Source organism: Varanus komodoensis, unplaced genomic scaffold (genome assembly GCF_004798865.1).
Source record: "Varanus komodoensis strain SLA01 unplaced genomic scaffold, ASM479886v1 scaffold27, whole genome shotgun sequence".
Classification (NCBI taxonomy): Eukaryota; Metazoa; Chordata; class Lepidosauria; order Squamata; family Varanidae; genus Varanus; species Varanus komodoensis.
The window spans coordinates 13,176,186-13,180,970 of NW_025335701.1; the positions used below are offsets into that span (position 1 = coordinate 13,176,186).

Genomic DNA, 4,785 nt, shown 5'->3' on the forward strand with positions numbered 1-4,785 from the left:
CTGAGAACGATCGAGAAGACGGGCGGTTAAAAGGCAGCGAAGAGATCAAAAAGGCACAGAGTGCAAAGGCACTGATGCAGGAGATCCATTCCCAGCAAGAGACAACTTGAGTGCACACCCAGTGACATTTACACAGTGACTGCATTTTTTTCACTGTGCCTACAGTTCCAATTTAGAAGCATCATTCAGACTTCAAAGAGATTTTATCCCAACAGTCTAACGGTCGAACTCTGGATCATTCGAAGTTAGAGTCATTCAAACTATGAGGCACCACTGTCATGACCAATACCATGAAAGTAAGGTATTAGAAGGTCTTAAAGGGGGGAAGTTGTTAGAAAAGGCTGGTTGTTTATAACAATTTCTGCACACTCTAACTGCAAAAGGGCAAACTGTCTGTGGACTTTTTCCTGGCCAAGCAGCAACTCTGGCAATGGCCAGACTCTAGGCCAAAGATATCTGAGTAGCTTACCTTAGCATAAGTGAACTTTACAACCATTAGAAGCAGGAGAAAGCATTAACTTCTTATAGGGTGGTGCATCTAAAATGAGCCCGTGGAAAGCACATGGCCTCACCACAAATGTTAAGAGGAAGCCAGCTAGATGTTAAGATAAGGCTAGGAGGAGGCCACCTAGCATAGCTGCAAATGTCAAGGGGAAATACGTCTGTAAATACATTACAATGTGCATGGGTTCCTGAAGGCCTAAGAGACTCAGAAGAAAATGGAGAATCAAGGAGCATGGTGGGACTGACCAAGACTAAGTATTTTGCATAGCAAAACGAAAAGCTGGGAGTAGTTGGAGAATGGAATGTAATAGATAAGATAAACCCACCCTGTACCATCCAGAGAGAGAATGGAATGTGGTGGACATGTTTTTCCAAAATAGGGAAAGACCAGTACATCCTGTGTCTGTTTTTTGTTCAACTGAGCTCACTGTTCGATCCAGTTTGAACTAGCTGATAGTGTAAACTTTCTGAGGTATAAAATGCCTGGGCTTTTTTTTTTATGAATGTATTCAATTCACACATTAAAAAAGAATATATTCATATTCTGAATACATTGTATTGTATTTTTACTGAACATCTGATTGTATTTTTACTGAACATTTATTATTACTATTGATTGTTACTGTATTATTGTTTTATCATTGTTGTTGGTTTTAACGTTGTAAGCCGTCCTGAGACGCTGTCATGAAGGACAGGATACAAATGTTTTAAATTAAATAAATAAATACTGGCTGGGGATGAAAGCTCAAAATATTCAGAAGGCTGCTTCAGGAAGAGGGAAATGTATGAAGCTGAAGAGGTGCTGGAAACATGTCTGTGAATATGACAGTGGCCTGGCATCTTGTCAGCCTTGATTGATAAACAATGTTTAGACAGAATCCGTGCCTTGGAGAAATAATCTTCAGAGCTGCTAGTTATATCTACATTCTGCTCCAAGGAAACCTGGAATATCTTAAAAGTGGAATAATTTTGCTTACAAGAAATGGGATAAAAACAAATGCTGAAGCACATTACTCATAAGTAAATCACATTGAGTTCTATGCAATCTATTCATAGAATGTTCTCCTTCCTATGGGAAGGATTCAAGGTTTGACTAGAATTCAAGCAGGAACAAAACAATCCCATAAAAACCTAAACGATTTCCTTGATACCAGGGTGTAAGATACAGAATAATCAAGTTGCAACCACCCAGATTCAGGCTGGACATCAAGAAAAGTTCCCTCACTGTCAAAGCAATACAACAGTGGAACCGGCTGCCTAGAGAGGTGGTGTGCTCTCCCACACTAGAGACATTCAAAAAGAAACTGGATAGCCATCTGAGTCAGATGGTATAAAGTGTGTCCTGCAACAGCCAGGGGTTGAACCTGTTGCTAAAATGCCCTTGATCTTGGAGTGTCTCTGTAGAGAAAAACCACCGGAAGACTATTGTATATCGAGGAGATAGGGATGGTGTCCCACAATTGCTCCTTTTGTTCCTATGTCTCCTGAAGGATCTTAAGAATAGGGCCTCCTTAAGACCCAGTTGAGGTTCTCTGGCATGAAATATGTGCTATTCTGATTGGGATGGTACGGTCTTGGAATGCAGGAGGATACCGTAAACCATGGGTCCTCAAACAACGGCCTGCGGGCCGGATCTGGCCCGCCATGTCCATTTAACTGGCCCGCCCAGAGGTTTTGCACTTGCTGCGTGCACGCAGGAACATGGTTTGCTCGCAGGGAGATCATTTTGGACTCGCTCAGAGAAAACAATATCTGCTTGATCAAGCGGCTGCCTTGCCCTGCACACCCCCCTGCCCCCCTCGCCTTGCACACCCCAACCCATGCCCCCCCGCCCGCACCCCCCCCCAGCACCACCTTGGCAGCCCGCGTAAATCATGACCTCTGCCGTAAATCATGGATCCTCAAACTACAGCCTGCGGGCTGGATACGGCCTACCATGCTCATCTATCTGGCCCACCTCAGAGCTTCTGGACTCACAGTGAACTGGCTCCCTGTTTAAAAAGTTTGAGGACCCCTGCCATAAATAGTGGATTTGGCTGTTGTCCACACACCTTATCTTTTAGGTGGTACCTAAATCATCATGGGGATGCAGGTGGCGCGGTGGTTTAAATTGCTGGGCTGGTTGATCGAAAGGTTGCTGGTTTGAATCTGCACAACGGGGTGAGTTCCCGTTGCTCCGTCCCAGCTCCTGCCAACCTTGCAGTTCGAAAGCATGCAAATGCAAGTAAATAAAAAGGTACCACTTTGGTGGGCAGGTAACAGCGTTCCGTGCACTTCGGTGTTTAGTCATGCCGGCCACATGAACACGGAGACTGTCTGCGGACAAACGCTGGCTCCCTCGGCTAGGAAACAGAGATGAGCACCACCCCCTAGAGTCAGCATGACTGGACAATGTCAAGGGGAAACCTTTACCTTTAAATCATGAGACCTGCAAACAGCAGGTGTGATTAATTAAGGTGCTGTCTTGGATGGCACATAGCACTCTAAAGTTTAGGATAAAAAGCCTAAGGAGAGCTTTGATGCAGACCTAACCAGGCAGTTGCTGCATGCCAGCAGTAGATTGGGGTGCCTGACAGCTGATTGAGGAAAGTCAGCTTACTTGGTATTGTATATTCTTCATATTATTGTGCCTCCTTTAGAATAAAATCTTTTGACTTCAACCCACCTGTGTGCTTATTGCTTCCGGATCTGAAAAGAACCATTGCCTTTTGCAAAACAGCACGTCCTCTTCTAATCTACAGGTTAACAATCAGCTTTCACTGCTCCTGTCAGGGTATGTCCATTGCATAATCTACAGGTTAACAACTGTGCATGTCTGGGTATTTTCAGGCTAACGGTTGATTCTAACATTAATTCTAACTGCGCCTATCGGAGTGCCCCTCTCCGGAGGATATCAAGGAAAGTTTGTGACTGCTATTTTCTAGGTAACCTGCCTGCAGTTCCAAAAAGAGACTGCAAGCTTAGCCCTTTGGTATAGGCGCTGCTTAACTGCCAATCTTGATGTCTGTGGTGCAGACTAGGCAGCCAAAGCCGGGTGGCAAATGGTGGGGAGGCCTGAGGTTTCCACAGGCTCCTATCAGCCCTATAGCTCAGGAATGCATGCAGTGTTCTACTTATACTTGTTGCTAGGGAAAGCTACTCAGAACCCTTTGGGTCCAGAGTCTGGCCATTGCCAGAGTTGCTGGCTCACAGAAAACAGTCTGAACGGTTGTTTCTTGCAGTTACAGCAAGCAGAAATTATAATGAGCAGCAAACCTTTTCTAAGAGACCCATGGCTTTCATGGCTCCTTCCAGCTCTAGTATTCTATGATTCTATGCATGTCTACTGAGAAGTAAGCCTCATTGCATTAAATGGGATTAACCGCCCAAGGAAGTGTGGATAGGATAACTGCCTAAATCTTTTCAGCATTAAAGGCACCATAGGACTTACTTTTGGTTTTGTTGGCTTGTTTTGTTCCAGCTTGCTTCTTATTTGCAGAGGAGCTGATGTGTTAGGCTTGCTAGTCCGCGGCATCCTACAGAATGTTATTTATTCTGGCGAAAACTTTCGCGGACACTGCCTCCTAAGTGTGAGATACAAAACTCACTGAAACGGAATCTAAGTAAATGCAAGCCAAATTTATTGAAGCATTTGCAAAGGCTGGCTGAGTCCCCAGTTATACAAGGAACAAAGAGAAATTTCCCCATAGTATACATAGGTTTATATACATTCCTTTTTCCGATGCTTAGTACTACCCCCGCTTCACCATTGGCTGGTTACTATCGAGTGAACAGTCCGCTCCTGACGCCTATTCTTGGAATATTTGCAAAACATCTAGTTTCACAACCTTCCTGCCTTTCCTGCTTCAGTTGGGGACTTTCGTGGTTAAGTTACCTTATCCTAACGGACTAAGTCTTCCTATTTTTCTAAGTGGTACGTGTCAGTCCTTTTCTCAGAAAATGGTTCCCCTTTATAAAATAGCTCTCCTTGGGCCCCTTTTTATCCTTTTTTTTAAAAAGATACAATTCTTTTACCCTGTTTCTCACATAAGGTTACTCCGGTGCAGAAAATCAGAAGCATAAAGCGCTCTCTTCATCTTAGGTTAAACCTAAGAGTGGCGGGAGCCCCCTTGCAAAAGCAGAGCCGCGCTTCGATCCGCATCGGCGGCGGCAGAGAGCGCTGCGGGAGCGCTTTCCGGAGGCAGGCAAGAGCGGCCCGAGCACAGCCGCTTCGCCTACTCAGGGAGGCGAACGGCTTCTCTCCCTCCTCCGTTATCCTTCTCTCCCCCGCCCCATGGGCGG

The 4,785-nt window shown here is 45.1% G+C and overlaps 1 long non-coding RNA gene across 2 annotated transcripts in view; it reads right to left on the reverse strand.

Annotated features, from left to right (window-relative positions):
- Positions 1-4,757, reverse strand: part of LOC123025373 — a 7,820-nt gene extending 3,063 nt beyond the window's left edge. The window contains exons 1-2 of one of the 2 annotated variants that reach the window (XR_006415111.1): positions 4,519-4,757; positions 3,935-4,067 (exon numbers count right to left, since the gene is read on the reverse strand). This is a non-coding gene — a long non-coding RNA (uncharacterized LOC123025373). Of the gene's footprint in view, positions 1-3,934 lie in introns of both variants that reach the window. The other variant, XR_006415110.1, reaches the window with a different exon arrangement.
- Between the last annotated feature and the right edge of the window lie 28 nt (positions 4,758-4,785).